The sequence below is a fragment of the Tubulanus polymorphus genome, chromosome 2 (assembly GCF_964204645.1).
Source record: "Tubulanus polymorphus chromosome 2, tnTubPoly1.2, whole genome shotgun sequence".
NCBI lineage: Eukaryota > Metazoa > Nemertea > Palaeonemertea > Tubulaniformes > Tubulanidae > Tubulanus > Tubulanus polymorphus.
In genome coordinates this window covers 12,270,532-12,298,222 of record NC_134026.1, presented here as the reverse complement: position 1 = coordinate 12,298,222, position 27,691 = coordinate 12,270,532, and the positions used below count along the sequence as shown (strand labels likewise).

Below are 27,691 nucleotides of genomic sequence, written 5' to 3'. Positions count from 1 at the left end.
ACAACGGTTAACTGTCTCAAGTTCATCAACACCGGTTGAATTATATGGGTACCATCGTTTCACACGCTGCCACCATGTTTCAGAATACAGGTTCAACCGTCATAGTATACTGTACTTAGCATTCCTACGATTGGGTGCCATATTTCTACAATTTCTACAAGGAGGAAGGAGTCTTTAAGTGTCTTTGTTCCCGGGTAGAGTACGGGGTAAACCTGGTTTACTTTCTCTTTCAACTTCCCGGAGACTTCTATTTGCAATGTATTGCATGCTTTGATTTGTCCGGTTCCTGAACTTCGCTGAAAAAGCTGAAACACTGAAAAGCTGAAACGCTGAAATAAAAACGCTGAAATTTCAGGGAATTTCCGAAAAACGCCGAAATTTCAGGGAATTCCCGAAAAACGCTGAAATCGTGCTAGGTACCGACAATACACGTTTTGAAATGTTTTCCGGGCCGGTGTCCGCTGACGAGTCCTGAACCGTGTTTTATGCTCTAGCTTCGGTTACAGAGACAAGCCTTAAGGTCGTCGTCATGATCGACTTGATCGATTGCGGATTGCTAGATGTGTTTTTTGCCATAGTTTTATGTGCATATACCGGTACGATCTAACAATGAAGTTATCACTTCATTTGAATAAATTCTTAATTACAGTAATATTAATTCACAATATTTTTTCTTATGTTTGGTGATTTCTTGCAACTTATCTTTGCCAAGTCTCATACAAGTAGTAGCTGAATGAAAGTACAGTTAGGCTGAACCTGATAACCCAAATTAAGTGCTAGCATGGAACTAAAGATTATTTTGATTCTATTTTCGGTGTCATTGAAATTCCTTAATAAAGGTTCAACCGTCATAGTATACTGTACTTAGCATTGCTACGATTGAGTGCCATATTTCTACAATTTCTACAAGGAGGAAGGAGTCTTTAAGTGTCTTTGTTCCCTGGTAGGGTACGGGGTAAAACCTGGTTTACTTTCTCTTTCGACTTGCCGGAGACTACTATCTGCAATTTATTGCATGCTTTGATTCGTCTGGCCTATAGGAGTCGAACGATATTTTCCCATACACAGGCTTGGCTTTAGTGAAGATGAAGGCTGCACATTGTGGATTGACTGGAACTCTTAACTCACAAAATAAACGAGTCAACAAGAAAGATCCATTATTGGACGTTTGTCTAACTATATTATTTAACAGCTTGAAATAATACATAACACATTCTGCAAGAGTACACAAAGGAAATCAGTTCCTACATTATATCAGAATCAATAGTTCGCTTAACTCTGGCTAGAATTCTGGTTCCATTGCTTCATATTCTAATGAAATCCACTAGCATACCTTAGAATAACGCTTAGCTTAAGACTAAAAATTTGGTACCAGGAAACAGGGAAGAAAAAGTGGGTGTACTGTACATCCGCAATTGACTTATTTGTCTCTGGTTGAATCAAGTTATTATTGAAATAGCATTCGAATAGCCATTTTATTTTTAGAAATTGTGTCGTTCAGCTATCCTGCTGCAAATTTCGCAGTTGAAGTTTACTGGTGCCAGTTGATTTCTCAGTATCTCAAAAAATTTGCACATTCTAAAGCCTAGCGCACATCGACACTGCGATTGGAGACAACTAGTTGCAAGGCAGTTTTCGGCGCATGAGAGGAACTGGCTGGATACGATCAGTTGCTTGAATGTGTCGATGTGAGCGAGCTTACGATTGGTAAGCGTCGAGTCGCAGTCATATCCGCAGTCATATCATATCGCAGTCATATCCGTCGATGTGCGCGCTCTGGATCTCGACGATAGACACGCGCCATGCAGTTGCTGCAACTGACCGGTTGTAACTAGATTTCGATGTGCGCGGGGTAATCGTTCGGTAGCAACTAGTTGTCTCCAATCGCAGTGTCGATGTGCGCTAGGCTTAAGCCTGAATCTAAAAATAGAAAAAGGTGCATTTTAGTAGGATATAAAAGAATAGTGGCTTATACACCCTGGACTATATAGCCTATGGGTTGGGCCTAGTTTGAAAGCACTGAGGTCCGAGGGAACAGCACTTAGTAAATAAATACTGAAATTAAACTTACAAAACACCCAGTACTTGAGATGATGTACTTGACAAGAAGTGTCTCCAGCTAAGCAAATCAACTTTGTCTATGACTCCTCCTTTTATAGATTCAGTAGTAGTCTAAAAATAAGAATCGGTACATTTTTCTAACAGTTGGTATGTCATTTCTTCAGAAAAAAACTAATTATTATCACGCCACAGCAAATATATTATTCACAGTTGTTGAATGGTTTGCCCGATTTAGATTAATTGGTTGACGCTAATCAGTATGACCCATACGTAGGGGCCTACTGCATGCCATTGGCGTCAATTCCATTCCATTCCATTCCACAGTGATTTAAAAAGAAATTTAGTTAGATCCCTTTTGTCCAAAAGCTGCATCATTTATAAAACTAGCTGTCAAATTTAATTTACCTCCTTCAGAGAATACATAGTGACATAGTCCGTCGCCCATCAACGTGTTGACAAAAAAAAAGTTGCTCCATGTTTTATACATGAACGTTCAAATAAGATATTTTGCGTCTTGCAGGGAATATTGAGCATAGTGTTTAAGATGGCTTGCACGGTTTGTGAATGGGTTTTCCTCATTATGCTGCCTGTATGCATTAAAAATCCGGATTTCAAGCGAATTAATTTGTCCAACAAGTGCAAAAGGTAGAAAGTTTCTAATGTCCGATCGACAGTACCGGTAGCGCCGCTACTTAGCAATAATAAGAACTAATGTTATTGACGATGTTTTGTTGAGTGGAAAGACGCCGAGTACCAGTATATATCCGATAGGTTCGAATCCCCAATTTCTTCGGGATGATTTGATTTTAAAATAGCGATCGTTTTAATAGATTTGGTGTACCTTATTAAACTTACCCACCGTCAACACACCTGCCGGATGTGAAACAGGGGACGTCCTATTCCAATGACGCTAAAGATTTTGTGTGAATTTTATGGTACTGTAACGGCGGTATGAATTAAATTCAGCTTAGACTGGTATTTTAAGGCAAACTCTTATGGGCTAACTGCACATCGTCGAAAGACTTCTCATCCATCGATACTTGATAAAAATGAAATAAAACATCTAGTTCCAATTATCTCATGTAAGCATCACATTTATTTTGAAAATCTCAACCATACATCAAAAGATTTTAAAGCCTTCTATATCAAATGCAATCTTTTGCTAACATAAACAATAGACAAATGGCCATATCTCTATCATATTAATTACATCACGAATGCTAAATATTGCGATATTAATTGAAATCGTTCAACCAACAAATGAATTTAGTTAACATAATATCATCACAAACCATTCATATCCTTGGCAAAGGACTTATAGGCTTTTATAATATCCAAACAGGAAAACTTTAGTCTCATTTCTATGCGAGTAGAAATACATTATCATTATAACATCCATATCTTTGGATTATATATAACATCCATATCTGTGCATTATATATATGTTTACAATGTCATATCTCTTAATAATAATCATTCCAATAATTAAATTAATAATACTAATTTATTTATAAATTAATAATTGATAATTAAACAATCAACTCTGCTATAATTGAGTTACACATGAGGTAAAAAAATTATGACATGAAAACTCCTGTCAGAGTAATAGAAGTAACTCTGTCTAATACATGAAATAACACATTTTAAACAATGAACTGAGCTCTGAATCTGATGAAAATATTCAATCTGAGATCTTACGAATGATGTTATTTAAGCCCTCTACTTCTGAAAACTGAATAGCGCGCTGTGAACTTCAACTTCAAAACAAATTTGTTGAACAGCAGTGTATCGAAAAACTGTACGTACAGTGTACCGCGAACTGAACGCGGCGTCTTCTCACTTAGAAAATTATCGACTTGACAGATTAGTTCGATTTTCGACCGCGGCGGCGCTATACGACATTGGACAAAAGAAACTTTCTACCTTTTGCCCAACAAGTGGCCCTCTAGAAGTATACTGCACACATACTGTCCATGCATGTCTCTGTAACCGAAGCTAGAGACTAAAACACGGTTCAGGACTCGTCAGCGGACACCGGCCCGGAAAATATTTCAAAACGTGTATTGTCGGTACCTAGCACGATTTCAGCGTTTTTCGGGAATTCCCTGAAATTTCGGCGTTTTTCGGAAATTCCCTGAAATTTCAGCGTTTTTATTTGAGCGTTTCAGCGTTTCAGTGATTCAGCTTTTTCAGCGAAATTCAGGAACTGCCTCATATCATTACGTTATGTTTTTTTCAACGGTTGGGCGAGAATATATTCTTATGTTTTTGTTTCTCTGAATGTTGCTATTTAAGTGTTCAATCATTTCAGTCTACCAAACAAAGGAACGTTTCGTGTCCTGTTTTTCCATAACCCTAGGGCTGCATTTTAGGTATTTCTCGCGGATGGCCGAAAGCTGCTGTCCCTTTGTAGTAATTTGATGAAATCTGTCGAAATTTTAATTTTAAAAAGGAATCAGGCATATCTCCTTGTTTGACTAAGTATGAACTCAACTTTAAGGGACACTCCCTTAAAAGGCGCCGAAGTAAAATGTTGTGTCGAGTGGAGATGATATTGTGTCAGAATTTCTTCAAAATCGGAGAAAATTGAATATTTTGAAAATATGATTTTACATTTATGTTTAAATCCGTTATAACTGGAGCAATTTTCATTAAAAAAAACATATCTTTGGAATCAGCGAAATGTAATCCAGGAAGAAAGACACTAAATATTTGGATGGATATATGAAAGCTGTGGGTACTGGAGTGTGTAATGGGTAGTGTAGTGTGATCTGTGTGCATTTGTGGCCAGCACACAGATCACATTGTTCATTGGGGTTTGGTCCAGGACTCGCGAGATTTTCAACAACACGGAAGTAACGTGTAATAAATGATGACTTGAATTGCATGACTACCTACCACCCCTCATTATTGTTGGAATACTAAACGTTCCGCACTGACTAAAAATTAGTAATAACATTTTAGAAATGGCCAGAATTTTAACTTAGGTTCTATCTCATTTTTATTTTACAATTGCGATTGGTATAATTTTTAAACGGCCGTTAAGGCTTCATGTTTCGTCTGCAATTCACTGCAAATAGTTACGCAACTACGCACATTTCAGTGTTTTTGGCAGCTGTACATTCAATCGGCACCGTTCGTGACTAGCGTCACTGCGGAATTATCATTAATCAACATCGCCATATCACATCATCAACTCATATTGTGCCTTAAAACCCTTACAGCCGAAATGATTGAAATGCACACACGATTTCTATCATTGAAAATTGAGAGAGTGGCCATGTTTGTGTTATGCTGCTTCGCGTAAATCCCGTGCGTGGCGCAACTGCGCGGAGTGGGGCCAATACGTCAAGAAGAATACTATGTTTAAGATGTTATCAAAGACATTTGAAAAAAGTGTTCTGAATTCGTCAACTGTTGTCCTGAATTGTGTTTGGCTTATGTGTATGTGGTAATAACTCTGGATTTGGCCTTTATTTCTGTAAGCCTCCTTCATGCCTGACCAGGCATTATATTGTGTATGTTAAGTCGTTAAATAAAGTTGAGTCAGTGTTGTACAGAAAATCATATGGGTTAGTTCGTTCCTATCTATATTCCTGCAGAATTTAGGAAATTGGTCCCTCGAGCCTCGAGAACGATGTCAGAGAATAGAAAGCGTGGGGCCCAACTGGGCCATGATAAAAGGCTTACTGATCAAGCAGACGTTCTGGTTAACGGTCAACATTAAACACTAACCGACCGCGAGCCGAGTCGATGTGAGATGTGGCCTACACTGAAAATCTCAAGCGCTACCATCTGTTTTGCCTCCCTCCTGAATGTCGGCCGTTAAAAAACTGAACAATTGCCATTTGGAAGGGACCTACGTAGTTAGAGAAAATGCTAGATGTGTAATGTGTGATACAGGCTCCATATTCCATTGCGTTCGGAAATTAACCTTGTTTATAATGAAACACATATGTTTTTTTTCTATTTTAGATTTAAAAAGAGTGCATGATAGTGCAATAAAGAACTGATAATGAAAAAGGGCCATAGGACCTAACAGGTGACTGATATCACAACAAATTTCAATTCCTGAACACTTTTCATAGTGAATTCTATACAAGAGAAAAAAACAAAACTTGAAATATTAACGCAACAGTTTTTTGAAAGAAAAATCGTTACCATCAAATTTTCATAACTTTTTTAATGCCTTGGTGATCACTGGTCTAGTACGCGGTTTTCTGAAACAAAAGTGACCAAGTCTAAAGAACAAATAGTGTAACAAATGATTTCAAATATTAGGAGCCCAATGCGTTTAATGATTTAATAAATTGGTATCGCGCGGATTGGTTGAACGATGGGTGATAGTCATCTTGTGATTTAATTGTTTTTTTAAGCATCGAATAACCATAGATTTAATCTTATCATAACTTATTTGTAGGCGCATCTCGCAAACATTTTCTATTCGCTGAGTTTTCAAACGCAGTACTGTTCAGATGATTCGAGTCAAGCTTCGAGTCAAGTAGTAAAAAAGTTTATGCATTTACTATGTAGTGAAAAATAATGCACTGCGGCAAGTGAGGTGCTGTGATCCAGATGTGTAACCTATTTAGGGTAATACATTTCCATCATGTCAACGCCATTCAAAATCAGTAGCAAAACATACTGCTGGTCTATAGAAATAGCAATACGACGGCAGCACTTTCGACCACGATATTCGAGAAGGTTCACTTGGGCAGTGGTGGTCAGCGATTGTCAATTTATGAGTTTTAATGACGAATCATTTCTAGTTTCACACCAAATGCGGTACCGGTATATCGTTCTTACATTCGAGAAGCATGAATTGGTCAGTGGTGGTCAGTGATGGTGAATTTTCAATGGCGAATCCTTTCTAGTTTCACACCAAATGCGGTACTGGTATATCGTTCTTATTTTCGAGAAAGTTTGAATTGGTCAGTGTTGGACACTGATGGTCAATTTATGAATTTTCAATGACGAATCCTTTCTAGTTGCACACAAAATTCGGTACCGGTATATAGTTCTCATATTCGAGTTGAAATTGGTCAGTGGTGGTCAGTAATGGTCAATTCATGAATTTTCAATGGCGAATCCTTTCTCGTTTGACACCATAACGCGGTATATCTTTCACATATTCGAGAATTATGAATTGATCAGTGGTGGTCAGTGATGGTCAATTCATGAATTTTCAATGGCGAATCCTTTCTAGTTTCACACAAAATGCGGTACCGATATATCGTTCTCACATTCGAGAAATTTGAATTGGTCAGTGGTGGTCAGTGATGGTCAATTCATGAATTTTCAATGGCGAATCCTTTCTAGTATGACACCATAACGCGGTAGGCTCTATAACTTTCTCATATTCGAGAAGTATGAATTAGTCAGTGGTGGTCAGTGATGGTCAATTTATGAATTCTAAATATTTATGGCGAATCCTTTCTAGTTTGACACCATAACGCGATATATAGTTCTCAGATTCAAGAAGTTTGAATTGGTCAGTGGTGGTCAGTGATGGTCAGTTTATCGAATTTGCAATGATAATTCCTTAGTAGTTTGAAAACAAACATGACTTAAATTTCCGAAATTAGAAGTCAAGTGTTCAGACTCAGGGATATCTCAACTGGTCAGTTTCTGACCATCATGGTGTCACCATTGTGGTCTATAGCTCAAATGAAACATGTGGAACCGACAGTGGCCAAAAGCGTAAGTCATTTCCTGAGTGACGTGATCCAAAAATGCCCTGACTGGAAAAGGCAGTCTCTCAATTGGACGAAACCAAATCGGACAGGACAATTAAAATTTGGGAAGGCCACAGGCTTTCTAGAAGCCCACGCGGTACACTTTTAGCCTATTATTATCAAATCTTTTTTCATTATGAGAATGCCGGTTTGCTAGCGTATCTATTTAACACCCGTATTGCTCGGGTTAGTTTTACTATCAACGGGTGGCGCTGTATGTAAATTTCACATAAATCAACGACTTTCGGCTATTAGCGGTACTTAAGACTACTTGAAAACATCATAGTCAATTACGGTAGTAGTGAACATAAAAAGATACAGTACAAAGGTACAGTACGGTGTACAGTTAAGGACATGATTCCATAGAAGGACCCATACCAGTGACATTTTGTTCAGACAAGGACTATTAGTTAAACACTAATCTTCATTTTCAGCAATTAACGATCTGGTGAATTAATTAGTGATTCGGTCTTTCGGTGGTTCGAGATAAAATGCCCGCAAAATAAGAACCTAACGAACCAGGGCTGACCACAAATTGCCCAACAGATAAATTTTCGAAACGACACAATCCAATCATGTTTGGTATCAAATGTGGCGTGGACCATGGTCTTTTAACTGACCAATGCATGACCAGTACTGACCATATAGTAAATTATTTGTTTGCAAACAATTAAGTTGTTTGGTGTCAAATAACTAGATATGATGTGGGCATTAATCTAAAAATTGTTTAACTGACCAATGCTTGACCAGTACAGACCAGTTACCAGTGCTAACCAGAACCCCCATAAGTAATTTATATGTTTAGTGAATCCTTCGTTAGTACTACTAGCTCTTACATTTAAATTTGTCGCTTGAAAAAGTCTTGTCCGATTTTTGTTGTAGGTAGCGAGCTAACTTTGAAATTCCGCTAAAATGCATAAGATTTTTACGTAGGGTTTTGAACGAAAAACGTTTCCATTTGTAATTGTAACGTGCGCATTTGAGCCTGTAACGTGCACATTTCACTCGCGTGAACGTGCGTATCGGTACCAACATGCGAGACTTGTCAAACTTTTACGATCAAGACTTTTAAACTGAACAAAGAAGATATCATATCATATTATATATACATGAATAGATGGAATGATAATGTAGTAGTTTTAAATGTTTCGTAGCTGCTGTCCACTGACCACAGATCAAAGCTAATTGCCTGATATGAAATATATTTTTGTTATAGAGATGTAGTAGATCAGTGAGAATTCAAACTTATGGTTAATTTTGAGTGATCACAACGCTAACCAATAGAGAAAGCTGTAAGGCCTAAGAAAAGATGCATTAAGTATAATATATCTTTCAATATAATGATGAAGTATTCAACTGGCCATCACAACAATAGTTTGACTTATCTTATCGAAAAATACCGGAGTGTTAATGGCAAAACCTTGAATTCGAAACAATTCCACACTCAATCGTTTACTTTGAAAACACAATTTGCATTTTGTGGACATGTATTTTTTTCTGCACCAAAAGCATGAAGTATATTATCTTTGCTTGTAAAATTTTGAAAATTTGGGGAAATAACAAATAATCAAAGGGGAAATCAAGTGTTGAGTTTAACCAGTTTACAGAGGAATTTTGATATAAGTTTATTATGGGGTGAAAAACCATTGTTAAGGTTTACAACGTTGTTCGAATTTTCAATAATTAATGCAGATTCCAAAATATGTCTTCTAGTTTTATCGCTGCAAAGGTAAATTAATTCAGCATTAGCAAAATCAAAATTGTGTGAAGTCTGAAAAACATGACTAGCAACTCCGCTTTCAGGTTTAAAGTTTTTTACATCTAATTTATGCTCTTTTATGCGTTGATTAAGATTCCGACTTGTTTCTCCTATATATACTTTGTCGCAAACTTTACAAGGTATTTTATAAATTCCACAGTTTAGGGATTCGGTTTTCGGTTTGTTGTTAATCAATATGTTACTAAGTTTATTATTGTATTTCTTTGGCGATACCATTGGCGGACGATCCCACACGTTTCTTGCTCCAGCCCTAGAATGCTCAATATTCGTCATGAATCCCGATTTGAATTTAAATTCAAAATACTCCTAAAACACACCTGTTAACTAGATTACTCTAAAACACCTTTATGTGCAAGAATCAGTGAAATTGGCGCTTTATCGGTTGTATTCATCATTCGTACCCACGAATCTCGTATCGTATCCTATGAGTGTGGAGACCCATCCTCGTAAAGAGAATGAATAGGCTCTGTTGCGTTCATATCATTTGATATGAGGCTACGTGTCATCTTCAATTGAAATCACGTTGTTTTTTTAAGGGTGGGCGAGAATATATTCTTATGTTTTTGTTTCTCTGAATGTTGCTATTTAAGAGTTCAATAATTTCAGTCTACCAAACAAAGGATTTTCCGTATGTTTCGTGACATGTTTTTCCATAACCCTAGGAGAGCATTTTAGGTATTTTTTTGCGGATGACCGAAAGCTGCTGTCCATTTCTAGTAATTTGATGATATCCGTTGAAATCTAAATTTTAAAAAGGAATCAGGCATATCTTCTTGTTTGACTAAATATGAACTCAACAACAAGTGACACTCCCTTCAAAGGCGCCGAAGTAAAATCATGTGTCGAGTGGAGATGATATTGTGTCAGAATTTCTTCAAAATCGGAGAAAATTGAATATTTTGAAAATAATCATTTTACATGTATGTTTAAATCCGTTATAACTGGAGCAATTTTCATGAAAAAAATATCTATGGAATCAGCGAAATGTAATTAAGAAGAATAATATGTTTAAAACGTAATCAAAGACATCTTTTTTTGAATTCGTCAACTGTAAAACTTGTAATGACAAGGGGCCGGTTGCTCAAAAGTTGGTTAGAGTTAACCAGTGGATAGTTGATATGGTGACAATTGAAATTTCATTGTTACTATGGTATTTAACAGCCGGTTATCTTTAACCAACTTTTGAGCAACCGGCCCCGGATGTGTTACCATTAAACCACCGACCGCGTGCCGTGTCGATGTGAGATGTGCCCTACACTGAAAATCTCAAGTGCTATACAACCGGTTTTTAGGTGCCTCTGAATGTCGGCCGTTAAAAAACTGTACAATTCCCATTTGGAAAGGGCCTACGTAGTTAGAGAAAATTCAAGATGTGTACATCGTGTGATACAGGCTCCATATTTCATGTGCGTTTGGAATTTAACCTTGTTTATAACGAAACACGCATGTATTTATTCTATTTTAGATTTAAAAAGAGCGCACGAAAGTGTTTCATGAGACCCGCAAATAACGTCAAGTTATTCATGCATTTTTGATTTATATGAATAAATTTCGCTTCGAAATCTTTAAATTTCTCAGGTGGATTATTCAATAAATTCACAACAGTCCATTATGGATTAGTTTGACGCCAATCCTTCTTTTAAAGATCTTTCTTTCTCGAAGAAAGATTTTCTTAAAAACTTTGATTATGGCGAATCTTTTATGTGTCCGATAGTTAAACCTTCGGGTATTATACTAGAACACAAATTTTTAAAGATATTCATAACATACTGAAGGATATCACAGTTTATACCCGAAGATATGCAGTTGGATAGATCTTTTTGTTTCGACTCGCATGCGACAGTAAAAACGGTACTTGATATATTAAGTGAACTTCATCATTGATATTTTCACTAATCTACTTGAATTCCAAAAAAGAACTGACAATGAAAAAGGGTTACAGCAGTGACTGATATCACTCCAAATTTCAATTCCTATGAACACTTTTCATATAAAGAAAACTATTAACGAAACAGTTTTTAGAGGCGAAGAATCCGCGTTACAGTTAACCACCATGTACGACATGAAGTAATAAGCATCGTTGTAAGCACTTGAAACACCCGTTAACCAATTGAAACTGTCGGATCAAACATCATACCGCATCCCCGCAAAGAGGGGTAGTTCAGCAAACCGGAGTTTCATTGGCCTCTCTAGACTACCCGTACCCCGCCAGTACGGGTTGCCGAGCGGCCCGGCAAATTCATAGTGGTTTCTATCCATGGATGCCATTATTTGGATATTTTCGGAGCTGTCCCCTGGCAATATGGACGCGCTAATTTGGATATTCTCGGAGCTTTCCCTTGCTCGTTTTGCAGTAACTCCAGAAAGATGACGTCATTAGGAAATTCCTATCAGAAAATGATCAGTGAAACTCAAACAAAAAATAAGGATCGAAACTAACTCAAAGGTACGGTTGTGTAATTTTCAAAAGGGAAGTGGATATTTTGCCGGTGCGATTCAAGAATAGGGGACTATAGCAATATATATGTAGTGATAGTAATCAATTAAGTAATAATATTAGTAATTGATAATGATGATATATAATGATAGTAATGTATATAGTAATTAATGATGATTAGGGAACTAAACCTAAACCTAACCCTAAACCTAACCCTAAACCTAACCCTAATCCTAACCCTAATCCTAACCACTAGTCCCCTATTCTTGAATCTTACCGACTTCAACTTAAGTCTTAAGCTAAGCCAAGGCAAAGCCAGGGGCCCAAGTCCGATATACGTCGAAAATAATATGTAATAGATGCGGGAAATCTAATTGACGGACGCCACGGTCAATGCTTAATCCTTTTCCCTTTTCGGTCTAACTGCAGTTTGGGTCACCTATCCACTGGGTGGCGCTAGTGTTATTAAAGAATAGTGTATGGTGAGGTTAGGTACATAACCATTAGGGACACCTAAACTGCAGGCATACCCTGGATTTTTGCGTGACGTAATTCTACTTCCGATTTCCCCCATGAGATTCAAACCGGACGTCTAGTGACGCCATTTTTTTCTGACTTTGTCAGCTAGTCAGAATCGGTTAAGAAAACACTTCGTAGTATCCATATATACGCGTTTACCAAAGGGACGTCCTCCAGGCGCCCGACGTCCGTCTATTATGAAATTAATGCGCAAAAACATAACAGATGCGTGTGTTGTAGATTGGGGAGTCTCCAGATAGACATGTGGGCCGGTTAACAGAAGACAGAGAGACAGTCACGTCTCCAGGTGGACTATTGTCTGAATACCAGTCGTTGTTACCGGTTCCCTACAACATTTGACGCTAAAGTATCATATAGGCCTAGAGGTCACGGGGGTTTGGCGATGGGCTTGGATTTTATTTCCGGGTTGTTAATAATCTTGCGAGAATGGTGCTAAATATGAACTGCGAATAAATTCAAAATATCACGGAATACCTTGTGTTTATATTGTTTATTTATCCGCTATAAAGTTTCAATAAACAATTGGTCGTTAAGAATCATTATCAGACAGTCGTCACGCTTTACTATAGATGTGACCCTGGTTTTTTGTGGTGTATATTTTATTGAGGTAGACTAGCGCTCAAGCAGATTAGTGTAGTGAGGACGGAGTTGTTTTGGAATATATAGATATCTATACTATAAGCGGCAAGGCGTCTTAACTTTGTAACGCGTAATCTCCGTTCGTGTGGCTTCGATTACCCGTTGAGTGGTATGGATTGAAAGAGGATGGTCTGATCTGTGTTTTAGAATCGATTTCGTGCCGATACGATAAAGTTTAGGTAGACTTTTGGACCATTTAAGTTTGGACGCTCCGCGTGACGTCATTGCGCGCGCTGATCAAAACAAACATTTGAGCTACGGTTTTTGTATAGTGTGCTTGACTACAGAGACGCGGGTGACCTCAATTCTGGGGATCTAATACATGTAGTGGAGATTACTGCGATGCGGTGAGCATCAGCTGTTGCTTTGCTTTTGACTACAGAGATACCGGTGACCTCCTCTCTCTGCCTGGAATCTAATAGTGGAGACTGTATGTATTTGAGCTCACCACAGCACCACTTCCCAAAGAAAAGCATGCCAGCCAATCCATTCTTCTAAGAATCACCGAGATTTAATAACCTGATCTGTTATTGTTTTCGGATTGAAAGGTATGAGAGAGTAATTCCAGTTAGGCCTACGTCCCTGTTTTGCCATGGCATGCAGTTAACAAAGCACAGGGCCAAACATTCAGATACATTGGACTGGACTTCCGGAATTCACCATTCACACATGGCATGAACTATGTTTCCCTTTCCAGAGTACCCAGTACTCACCCAAGCAAACCAAAAACATAGTTTACAGCGAAATATTTAATACTTTTCCTCTTCTTTGATATTTTTTTCTAATGCCAGACTTATAGTGTATATTTCATATCGATAAATAAATAAATATAGGCCCTATATGATATTATATTACATATTATTATATATTATATTATTTTTATCCGCAACTTAGTGATTCATTATAATCTACCCATCCTGGCGGATGGGTAGTTTGCTAGTATGTGTGTATATATATATATATATATATATATATATATATATATATATATATATATATATATATATATATATATATATATATATATTATGGTCTACTGGTGGAAGTTTAATTAGTGGATTAATATAGTGTAATAAGATTTTTTTTAGCTTTCCATATATGGGTGGGGCATTTCCTTTTCTCGTGTGCAGCGTTTGGTCTTGTCAGTGTGTGTTTATGCGTTATACTGCAGTAAATCTGTTAAAAATTCCGGACCCCTAGTATTGTGTTTCAGGTTACTGCGTGGTTGAATTCATAACCAGACTAAAGTTCATTTAAGTAAGCATCATTCGATCACATGATACATCATTATTTGGTAATCTTTTGGTTAGTTTCAGAAATTCTTTTGAGGAAAAATCTTAGTTATTGATATTTAGGAATTATCTGGTGATCATTTGGTCTAGTGGCAAATGGACTGTTGTTAGTTTGAGATTTTTGGGCAATGTTTGCTAAATTTGATATGTTATTTTATATTTCCAATGGGACTATTTTCCTTGGAACTATTTTTGCATCCTGAATCTGGAGTCAGATGATTTCGTTTTCGGGGGAGATCTGAGCTGGGTTTTAGAAGAGAAGGAAGCCAACAAGGTCTATTCCTAAAACACTATTATTTCCGACTTGGAATAATAGGACTTATTATCAATTTTAACCCAGTATGAAGTATTTATCCTAAATTTATGCTAAATTGGAGGAATGGACTAATTAGTCCTGTCGGAGTACAGAGAATTTAGTGATTTATATTTTTGTCAGGAGTTTTAATACTGGATCACAGTTGAAGTAAACTTTTGCTGTATACTTTACTTTCTTTCAAATAGAAAAGTTCTCTATTTGTATATCATCATTGGAAAGAGCATAGTTTCCACTTCTTTTTAACGAATCTAATTTACGATAACTGGTGGTATTCGATTGCGACTCATCGTAGAATATCTACAACAGAATATCTACAATATTCGACGGATGGATCATTGATGTTTCAAACACATTGACAACAGTAATCGCGGTGTTATTGCGCGTGATCAATAGAAATATTGGAACTGGACGTTTCTAATATTTTCTTGCTCCGTTTCGCGGGAACTTTTTTCCTAATTTTGCGCAAGACGTTGGTGATTTCTACAAGACTACATTTCCACACAGTTTTCGACTACGGGACTGAATAAATTAATGACTTTTGTAATGCACGATTGATACACAAAGCAGATACGCAGAATAGATAAGTATTGTTATCATTTTTGTTTCATTGAATCTTGGTTAGGTTATGGTTGGGTAGTGTTTTTTTAAATTTTTGTTCGCTAGTCTAAAGCAAAATTTGAATGATATCTGCTATAGATTTTTATAGTTATACGAGAATTTCTTTTATTTTAAAGGCATGAATAAATTGTATAATCATATTTCATTTCATTGTTTGATTTTGATTTAGTTGGTTTGACGTAGTTAACGAGGATTCAAGTTTCTTTTGTTCCCACAGGCGCATGTTGGCCAAAAACATTCCGGCAAGTGCGTTACATAGGCCTATATAAAATCACAAGGGATGAAACGCAGCTCAAGTCGTGCCAGCCAGAAAGTTGGGACAGTCACGTGACTTAACGCTTCTTATTTGACTGAATGCGAACCTGAAGCATCTAAGTTGGAAACTATGAAACAAAAAATATTTGAGAATAACTTACATTCAAATGCATTTTTTTGACTATGAATTATATATTTCATCATAATTTATTCTTTATAAGTTATTTATTTCATATGAATCATAATCTGACGATTGATATCGGTATGTGAATATGTTAAATTTTCATGTTGAAGTTTTAAATGCGATGAAGTCATCAGAATGTCACGTGACTGTCCCAACTTTCTGGCTGGCACGACTTGAACTGCGTTTCATCCCTTGTTATTTTATAGAGTAAAGCGTGACGACCGTCTGATAATGATTCTTAACGACCAATGGTTTATCGAAACTTTATAGCGGATAAATAAACAATATAAACACAAGGTATTTCCGTGATATTTGAATTTATTCGCAGTTCATGGCCTATTTAGCGCCATTCTCGCGAGATTATTAACAACCCAGAAATAAAATCCAAGCCCATCGCCAAACCCCTGTGATAGAGGTTAACTCCTGTTAATTGCAATGCAACAACTGATTTTAGTATCAAATCAAACCTTTGTACTCAAATAGATTAATCAATTACCTTGTTGACTTTGAAAACGTGTTTTATTATATTATTTTTGATGATTTAAATCGCGAACCGGAGAATTTATTGATTTGATTTGAATTGAATTGATTGCCACATCGGGATTTCCAATACGGACTAAATTAATAAAATGTGAAAATTCAATATGTCTCTCTAAAATTACTCTAAATGTTATTTTTTGTTGATAAAACTCATTAATTTTGATAAATTTTTTTATAAGAATTTGAAACAAGAATAATATCTGCATTGGCATCAATGTCAAAGTTCAAGTCCGAATCCCTAATTTACGCTTCCATCATGCAACACGAAAAGCCGCCATATTTGTTATGTTGCTTCACTTCCACTGTTTTTTGAGGCGACTAGTCAAAAGTTTTGAGTTACTACGATTGTCAAAAGCTACTTACGATTACAAATTTATGCACGCACAATAGTTAACTTCCATCTGATTACAGATCAGCCAGTTTGAGGTAAGTTGATGGTGTTTTAAGGTGTGAAATAGACGCTCAAAGCCTAGTCCCTGAAAATGAGGGACGAAAATTAACCTTATATGAGCACTTTCGCCCTAGACGTTGTTTGGGGAACAACTCAAGACATTACATTGAAGCGTCTTAAAAACTTCCCAAAATAACTGGATTCTATGGATGGACGAATGACGGACGAAGAGTGAACGCAATAGCCCGCTTGGACTTAAGTCCCAAGTGGGCTAAAAAGTTATTCCACTTGATTTATTATAGGACAAATAGCTTAAAGCTACAAGTGTATAACAGGAAAAATTTATTCACATTTCTACGCAAGTATCCTAATTCAACTTGACTTGAGCACATCAAATCTGACCTAGCTATTGTCTGTCACACCTGCTCTCTGTGCCAGGTTTTGCTCTGTAATTTTGTTAATAATCGGTTTATCTCTAAATATTATGCATCAATTTGTTCAGTAAGGAATTTGCATTCAGAAATAAATCATGAAGTGGAATAGATTTGTTTATATTTCATTTATCAGCGATAGTTTACCTAGCATACGCTCGCGTAATGCTGAAAAACGGCTTTTATGGCCCATCACGAGGCACCACTTACTGTATTTTGATATGCTAATGAGCAGGTGATGACGTCACTGTAACGTTTCCGAGTGTCCGCGGAGCAGATTTTTCAGCATTACGCGAGTGTATGCTGAGTAAACAATCGCTCATAAATGAAAACAAAAACAACTTTAGTAACTAGGGGTCCTGGGACACCATACCCACTTAGGAAGTGGTTTCAAATGCTCAACAATCTAACGATTTCAATATTCAACGCCCCCTGGTGACCATACACAAAAACCAATGAACTTGAAACTTACCTGTATCATAGAACATGTCAGCAGCTATGATTTTTCATATTCAATTGTGATAACAAAATAACTCTCGTTACCAATTTAATATGAAAATAATAAGTAATTCTACTATTCAATGCCCCCTGGTGACCACATGCAAAATCCAATGACCATGAAACTCACCACAATCATAGAACATGTCTTGAACTACAACTTTGCAATTGATCATGGAAACAAAATATGCCTAGGTACCAATCTTAAAAGGAAATACTAAGTTATTCTACTATTCAACGCCCCCTGGTGACCAAATAGAATAATTACCGTAAAAACCGGCGTATAAGTCTTCGCGGCGTATAAGTCGAGGTCGATTTTTGGACCTACATTTTATGATTTTAACATATATCCGGCTTATAAGTCGAGTCCCTTCTCTTAGAAGAATAATTACTAGTATCATTGTATTGAATAGTTTGTTTTGATAACGATGTGTGCCTTCACGCATGCCGCCACAAGTCAGCCAGATTGCTGCTGTGTGTTAATCAATAGACTGTTGCACACACTCAGGTATAATACACTACCATACAGTGATACAGTAGTGTGAGTCACATGCTATATATAGCCTAATGTATTAAGCGCTGCTATGAGCGCGCATATATGAATACATCGTTTTAAATGAAGCTGTGTCAAAATGAAAGAAGTTTTTTTCATTAAATATCTTTATTTATCATGAATAATTATTCAAACTGTTATAGCACTGTTATAGTCTCTTTTGTCTGGTAGAATCAATATTTCTTGTGACCTGAAAATACTTCGTAGAAAACTTACTGTACTCGGCGTATAAGTCGAGGTCAATAATTTAGTGGTAAAATCAAGGGTTAAAAACTCGACTTATACGCCGGTTTTTACGGTAATGTTCTTGAAACTCACCACAATCATAGACGATGTCATGAGCTACAACATTGCAATTGATTGTGGTAACAAAATATGCATTGGTAGAATTATAATATAGAAATACTAAGATATTGTATAATTCAACGCCACCTGGTGGCCATAAACAAAAACCAATGACCTTGAAACTCACCACAAGCGTAGAACACGTTATAGCCCTAAGCTACACTTTCATTATGGTACAAAATATGTTTAGGTATCAATATAATGTCGAAAAACTTTTTCCCACCTACAAATGAGTACTGATGACACCAAGATGGCCGCCAATTGCGTCATATTTCGCTGATCCAAAATACCGGTCTCGGGTATAAAACATCCCTTTCCAAAGAATACACATCAGCAATTGCAATGAGAAATCGCAAACTAGTAGGAAGCTACAGGACTCGGAATTCTGTCCAAAATTGACTTTTTTGGGCACTAAAAGGTCATAGGACGGTCCCATCCACCCAATTTGTTATGCTGATGGGCCCTTGGGGAATTCATATATATACGAAAGATCAAGGTAATTGATCAAAGCGTCAAAATTTCCCTCAAAAAGTTCAAAAACATAACTAGGGGTCCAGGGACACCATGCCCACTTGGGATGAGGTTTCAAATGCTCAACAATCTAACAATTTCAATATTCAACTTCCCCTGGTGACCATTTTCAAAAACCAATGACCTTAAAACTCACCACAATCATAGAACATGTCAGCAGCTACGATTTTGTAATTGATTGTGATAACAAAATATGCCTCGTTACCAATTTCATATGGAAATACTAAGTCATTCTACTATTCAACGCCCCCTGGTGACCATATTCAAAACCCAATGACCTTGAGACTCACCTCAATCATAGAACATGTCATGAACTACAACTATGCAATTGATCATGGTAACAAAATATGCCTAGGTACCAATATAATAAGGAAATACTAAGTTATTCTACTATTCAACGCCCCCTGGTGACCATACAAAAAAACTTATGTCCTTAAAACTCGCAACAATCATAGATGATGTCATGAGCTACAACTTTCCGATTGATTGTGGTTACAAAATATTCATAGGTACGAATATAATAAAGAAATGCTAAGATATTGTATTATTCAACGCCCCCTGGTGGCCATATACGAAATCCAATTACTTTGAAACTCACCACAATCATAGAACACGTTATGAGCTACAACTTTCTAATTGATTGTGGTAGCAAAATACGCTTAGGTATCAATACAATGTGGAAAAACTTTTTCCCACTTACGAATGAGTACTGGTTACACCAAGATGGCCGCCAATTGCGTCATAATTGGCTGATGAAAAATACCTGTCTCAGGTATAAAACATCCCTTTCCAAAGAACACCCATCACAAATTGTAATGAGAAATGGCAAACCAGTAGGAAGCTACAGGACTCAGAATTCGGGCCAAAATTAACATTTTTGGGCACTAAAAAGGTCATAGGACGGCCATCTTGAGTCCGACCGACCCAATTTTTGTTATGTTGATGGGCCCTGGGAGGATTCACATATATCCGAAAGATCAAGGTAATTGATCAAAGCGTCTTCAAAATTTCCCTCAAAAAGTTCAAAAATGTGTGCTGATTTTGGCAAACAACAATGACTGCCAGTCGGCCATCTTGATTCTGACAGGGCCAGTTTTTGGGCTGAAGATGTGTCTAGGGTAGATACATGTGTAACCAAAATATCAAGACGTTACCTTGAAGCGTCTTCAAAACTTCCCAAAATAACTGGATTTCGTCTACGGACGGACGGACGAAAAGTGAACGCAATAGCCCGCTGGGACTAAAGTCCCAAGTGGGCTAAAAAGTGCTGATTTTGGAAAACAACAATGGCTGCAAGTCGGCCATCTTGATTCTGACAGGGCCAGTTTTTGGGCTGAAGATATGTCTAGGGTAGATACATGTGTAACCCAAATATTAAGACATCAACTTGAAGGGTCTTCAAAACTTCCCAAAATAACTGGATTTTGCCTATGGACGGACGGACGATGGACGAACAGTGAACGCAATAGCCCGCTGGGACTAAAGTCCAAAGTGGGTTCAACTGAACGTAGCGTCTTCTCACTTAAAAAAATTGTTGGTTTGACACATAAGTTCGATTTTCGACCGCTGTGGCGCTATACAACATTGGACAAAAAAGCAACTTTCTACCACCCTTTGCCGGCTCAAGTCCGATATACGTCGAAATAGAGCGCTATACGTAAAGTCAATTGAGTAAATTGGCTGTTTATCTGTAATTGGGGTCGGCAGGTAGACACTACATGCAATACGTCGTGAACTGTCGATGTGAGCATTCCTTTACTTTTGCACCGTACAGTATCTAAGTCTATGACACTCTCGTTGTTTTATATTTATTTTTGTATGAGGAATCGACTGGTACAAATTGTTTTCAAAAATCATATTACAATAAAATTATGCTGTTATAATTCTTGGTATTGTTTCAAATTATTTTATTCATGTCTTTTGCTTGCGCCTGCCACCGGTTTTTAGAGGTTTTTTGGAAAAAAATCTCAAAGTGTAAAACAATATTGGGCCCGATATTGTTTGCCGACTTGTAATCGATTTTGAGGATTACAACCACGTGAAGATCTCAAACACAAACAAATTGGTCTCAAAGGAAATTTAAAGAAAAACTTCATTATTTACAAATAAAAACGTCTACCCGGTAGGTCAGGTTTCACTTATATCATCATATTATCGGTTTCAAAAATCGCGTATGCATCTTCAAAGATCATCCGCAGTATGAACTAATTCAGAATATAGTTTTCAGACGTACCGTAACACTGGTTCTGATGATGATACTGAACTGGCCTGAACAGAACTATGTATTCATCCTGCCGTTATTGTAATGAATAAATGTTGTGCTCCGACATTCATTTATCGGGTTTTTAATCGGCTCGTTTTACTCTGTTGCAGTCTTTGAGACAGTCAGGTCTCCAGTGGACACGAGGCGGTCACACAGTAGGTCTCTGCGAGTGGACAGATAGGCATTCGGTAACGGATGGGTAATAGGCGATATACCGATAACTCTCTAGTACCGCGCGATCTTTCCATGGCCTCAATTATAACAACGGTAACAAAGTTTTTTAACCCTTTCAGTGCTGACTAATTGATACCCTATAGTGCTGGAGAAAATTTGAAAATTCTAAAAAATTCCACCCTAGTGTGTTGAACAATGGGAATACCACTATAGTGCGTCTACACCGCAGTGCGGTGTATCGTTAGTTACTAGTATTTCACTATGTTTGACACTTGCTGCCAGTTTTCAATAGAGATAATTACAAATTACTAATTACATCAATACACCGCAGTGCGGTGTACTAGCAAAATCCATCACTGATTTATACACCGCACTGCGGTGTAGACGCACTGAAAGGGTTAATGCGTGAACGATATCATCAACTGCTATCATGTCCACAGACAGTGCATTACATAAACAAGGAAAAGCGTATTGTGTGCCGGTACAGGTTTCAGGGCATGGAAGGGGCAGTTTGGCCCCAGACATTCTTAAAAAGCGCCCTTAGCTCAAATTTTGGGATGACTGACGTCCAAGGATTAAAAAGCTAGATATGTCCAGTGCCAGTTGCGCAGTGGTGGTTTGACACCAAAAGTGGTCTTGATTCTTAAGACTTGTGTCAAGTTGTTTGATTGGCTAGAGAACTAAGATGGTGTAAGACTGATCTTAAATGTAAGCAGTGACTGTGCAACCGGCCCCTATATTGCGATGAACAAAAAATGAAGTGAGATATATATGCCTACATAATTCCCAAAGACTGCAACAGAGTAAAACGAGCCGATTAAAAACCCGATAAATGATTGTCGGTGCGCAACATATATTTATTACAATAACGGCAGGATGAATACATAGTTCTGTTCAGGCCAGTTCAGTATCATCATCAGAACCAGTGTTACGGTACGTCTGAAAACTATATTCTGAATTAGTTCATACTGCGGATGATCTTTGAAGATGCATACGCGATTTTTGAAACCGATAACATGATGATATAAGTGAAACCTGACCTACCGGGTAGACGTTTTTATTTGTAAATAATGAAGTTTTTTCTTTGAATTTCCTTTGAGACCAATTTGTTTGTGTTTGAGATCTTCACGTGGTTGTAATCCTCAAAATCGATTACAAGTCGGCAAACAATATCGGGCCCAATATTGTTTTACACTTTGAGATTTTTTTCCAAAAAACCTCTAAAAACCGGTGGCAGGCGCAAGCAAAAGACATGAATAAAATAATTTGAAACAATACCAAGAATTATAACAGCATAATTTTATTGTAATATGATTTTTGAAAACAATTTGTTCCAGTCGATTCCTCATACAAAAATAAATATAAAACAACGAGAGTGTCATAGACTTAGATACTGTACGGTGCAAAAGTAAAGGAATGCTCACATCGACAGTTCACGACGTATTGCATGTAGTGTCTACCTGCCGACCCCAATTACAGATAAACAGCCGATTTACTCAATTGACTACGCATAGCGCTCTATTTCGACGTATATCGGACTTGAGCCGGCAAAGGGTGGTAGAAAGTTTCTTTTTTGTCCAATGTTGTATAGCGCCACAGCGGTCGAAAATCGAACTTATGTGTCAAACCAACAATTTTTTTAAGTGAGAAGACGCTACGTTCAGTTTAGCCCACTTGGGACTTTAGTCCCAGCGGGCTATTGCATTCACTGTTCGTCCATCGTCCGTCCGTCCATAGGCGAAATCCAGTTATTTTGGGAAGTTTTGAAGACCCTTCAAGTTGATGTCTTAATATTTGGGTTACACATGTATCTACCCTAGACATATCTTCAGCCCAAAAACTGGCCCTGTCAGAATCAAGATGGCCGACTTGCAGCCATTGTTGTTCGCCAAAATCAGCACTTTCTATGTTTTTGAACTTTTTGAGGGAAATTTTGACGCTTTGATCAATTACCTTGATCTTTCGTATATATATGATTTCCCCAAGGGCCCATCAGCATAACAAATTGGGTGGATCGGACTCAAGAAGGCCGTCCTATGACCTTTTAGTGCCCAAAAAAGTCAATTTTGGACAGAATTCAGAGTCCTGCAGCTTCCTACTAGTCTGCGATTTCTCATTGCAATTGCTGATGGGTATTCTTTGGAAAGGGATGTTTTATACCTGAGACCGGTATTTTGGATCAGCCAAATATGACGCAATTGGCGGCCATCTTGGTGTCATCAGTACTCATTTGTAGGTGGGAAAAAGTATTTCGACATTATATTGATACCTAAACATATTTTGTACCATAATGAAAGTGTAGCTTAGGGCTATAACGTGTTCTACGCTTGTGGTGAGTTTCAAGGTCATTCGTTTTTGTTAATGGCCACCAGGGGGCGTTGAATTATACAATATCTTAGTATTTCTATATTATAATTCTACCAATGCATATTTTGTTACCACAATCAATTGCAATGTTGTAGCTCATGACATCGTCTATGATCGTGGTGAGTTTCAAGAACATTAATTATTCTATATGGTCACCAGGGGGCGTTGAATAGTAGAATAACTTAGTATTTCCTTTTAAGATTGGTACCTAGGCATATTTTGTTTCCATGATCAATTGCAAAGTTGTAGTTCAAGACATGTTCTATGATTGTGGTGAGTTTCAGGGTCATTGGATTTTGCATGTGGTCACCAGGGGGCATTGAATAGTAGAATTACTTTTTATTTCCATATTAAATTGGTAAATTGAGACGTATTTTGTTATCACAATTGAATATGAAAAATCATAGCTGCTGACATGTTCTATGATACAGGTAAGTTTCAAGTTCATTGGTTTTTGTGTATGGTCACAAGGGTGCGTTGAATATTGAAATCGTTAGATTGTTGAGCATTTGAAACCACTTCCTAAGTGGGTATGGTGTCCCAGGACCCCTTGTTACTAAAGTTGTTTTTGTTTTCATTTATGAGCGATAGTTTACTCAGCATACACTCGCGTAATGCTGAAAAATCTGCTCCGCGGACACTCGGATACGTTACAGTGACATCATCACCTGCTCATTAGCATATCAAAATACAGTAAGTGGTGCCTCGTGATGGGCCATAAAAGCCGTTTTTCAGCATTACGCGAGCGTATGCTAGGTAAACTATTGCTGATAAATGAAATATAGACAAATCTATTCCACTTCATGATTTATTTTTGAATGCAAATTCCTTACTGAACAAATTGATGCATAATATTTAGAGATGAACTGATTATTAACAAAATTACAGACCAAAACCTCGCACAGAGAGCAGGTGTGACAGACAATAGCTAGGTCAGATTTGATGTGCTCAAGTCAAGTTGAATTAGGATACTTGCGTAGAAATGTGAATAAATTTTTCCTGTTATACACTTGTAGCTTTAAGCTATTCGTCCTATAATAAATCAAGTGGAATAACTTTTTAGCCCACTTGGGACTTAAGTCCCCGCGGGCTATTGCGTTCACTTTTCGTCCGTCATTCGTCCATCCATAGAATCCAGTTATTTTGGGAAGTTTTTAAGACGCTTCAATAGAATGTCTTGATATTTGGGTTACACATGTATCCACCCTGGACACATCTTCAGCTCAAAAACTGGCCCTATCAGAATCAAGAGGCCTCAGTAAAATCAGCACTTTTTACACATTTTTTTACGACTTATATGATGTTACCATTATGAAACTTAAACAATGTTAACCATTCAGCGTCATTTTACTAACGACAACCCTAAATCGATGTGCCAAACGTCACAGGTCTATGTGTACATATACAAGCTATTTGGCAAAATATTATTGACTAAGATGTAGAATGGCTCCCTGTGAATATATAATGAGCTGTGATTATGTAATGAACTCTATTTGAACGTCGAAATGTTATATTGCACTGAATATCATTAGAAGTCGTATTGTGATAGAAATGGTTGTATGATTATATCAGAAGCGACAGGCATAAATAGAAATGATAAGTAAATCGGATTATCCGGTTAGATGGCGGATGTATACCTACACGATGTGGAAGTTTGATATAAAAGTAAGAACCTGAATGGGTATGCCTGTGGAATGACGAAGCTATGTACAATCTGTGTATTACTGGCCTGAATTTTATTGGCGGCTACTAGCTATCAATATAAAAATGTGTAAACATATGATTTCAATATTAAAATGTTTTAGAAAATATGTTCGATATTAGGGCCGGGTATGAGAACGATCCCGATTAGCAATTTATAATAGCATAGCTGTCGTATAAGGCTCTGCGTCCTCTGATGATATGTGTTTCAGGTGGCAATTCAATTCAATTCTTTATTGATACTTATGTTTGTCATTACACATAAGAAAAGATTCCCAAATTCAATAAAGTTACAAATTTGAAAATAGGAAACACAACATACAAAACACATGTGTAATTCATACAGAATAACATAAACAAGCCTATTGCCATTTCAAATGACAATGTCTACTTTAACCCGGACTCAAGAGAGATCGAGTGGCAGCCACGGTACTTAATGCCCGGTCGACCTGATACCCAATCGCCATTTCTCACAATTCCCCAAAAATTTGCAATCCCACATAATCCCACAAATAATTTATTAGGGTTTTCTGTTGGAAATGGATCTTTTATACCTGAGGCATTTTTTTTTTATCTGCCAATTATGACGCAATTGGCGTCCATCTTGATGTCATCAGTACTCATTCGTAGGTGGAAAAAAGTTTTTCCACATTATAATGATACCTAAGCACATTTTGTTACCACAATCAGAGATGAGAATTCCCCGTGGATCCGATTGATGATGGTCTCAGTCACTCAGCTAGCCCAGCGCGATTGGTAATCGGGTGAACCGTAAAAGCATTCAGGGCCTGTTTTACCGCGTAGGCCTATTGCATTTCAATGCGTATTTATTGCAACACTGATTTTGTATCTACTTCGATGTGTATGTATTGTAACGATTGGTTGCAGACAGACACGCGCTTGGCAACAGTAGTAATGTATATAGGCCTACTACTGTTGCCGCGCGCATACATGGTGAACGCCTTCAGATATTATACTGACTTTGTGATGATTTTTAGTGAGCATTCATCGGTGCATTTTAAATGCAATAATTCAGGGCTCGACGTGTAATGCATGAGATGCTGATTGTTATAGACTGAGGATGTGCCTCATTGGAATTAGCCATTACCTTCCAAAATATGATAGTCATTCATGGGTTCAAGATCGCTTTAAGTGCTCGGAAAACACTTTTAATTTCTAGAATTTTCTTGGGGGAGGGCCCCTAAACACCCCCTACGTTGCTTTGCACCTTCGGTGCTCATGAGTGCTGACGGCTGAGCCATCACCTTGTTAGCGTGTGTAAGTCTTTACAGTAGCGTGTAAAAGGCCGCGTATTTCAAAGGTCGGCGTTCTCATCTCTGGGCAATAGATTGGAAAGTTTTAGCTCATTCTATAATATTGGTGAGTTTCAAGGTCATTGCTAAGCTTTTTGTATATGGCCATCAGGGGCGTTGAATAATGCAATAACTTTGTATTTCTATATTATATTTGTACCCGTATATTTTGTTACACCACAATCAATTGCAAAGTTGTAGCTCATGACATCGGCTATAAGTATGGTGAGTTTTTAAGGACATTTGTTATTCTATATGGTCACCAGGGGGCATTTAATTGTTGAATTTCTTTGTATTTCCTGATTATATTTGTACCTAGACATATTTTGTTGCCACGATCTATTGCAAAGTTGTGGCTCATGACATGTTCTATGATTGTGGTGAGTTTCAAGATCATTGGGTTTTTACATTTTGTTATTCACAATCAATTACAAAATCGTAACTGCTGGCATGTCCCATGATTGTAGTAAGTTTCAAGGTCATTGGTTTTTGTATATGGTCACCAGGGGGCGTTGAATATTGAAATAGTTAGATTGTTGAGCATTTGAAACCACTTCCCAGTGGGCATGGTGTCCCTGGACCCCTAGTTCAATCTAAAATCAAAACGTCTATTTTAGCCCTATATGACATGTGATATGACACCGATATATCCTACTATCACATCGATTAGGCATATGTGACACTATCAAATTTGTTGAAATGTCTACAGTATCATAAAAGACAAGGC

General features: G+C 37.4%; 1 protein-coding gene across 2 annotated transcripts in view; it reads left to right on the top strand.

Moving 5' to 3' along the window:
* The first annotated feature begins 11,928 nt into the window (after positions 1-11,928).
* The window catches only part of LOC141899260 (transmembrane protein 127-like), a 42,144-nt gene continuing 26,381 nt past the window's right edge, over positions 11,929-27,691 (top strand). For both annotated transcript variants that reach the window (XM_074785448.1, XM_074785447.1), the window contains exon 1: positions 11,929-12,022. The gene's annotated coding sequence lies outside the window, so the exon portion shown is untranslated. The remainder of the gene's footprint in view (positions 12,023-27,691) is intronic.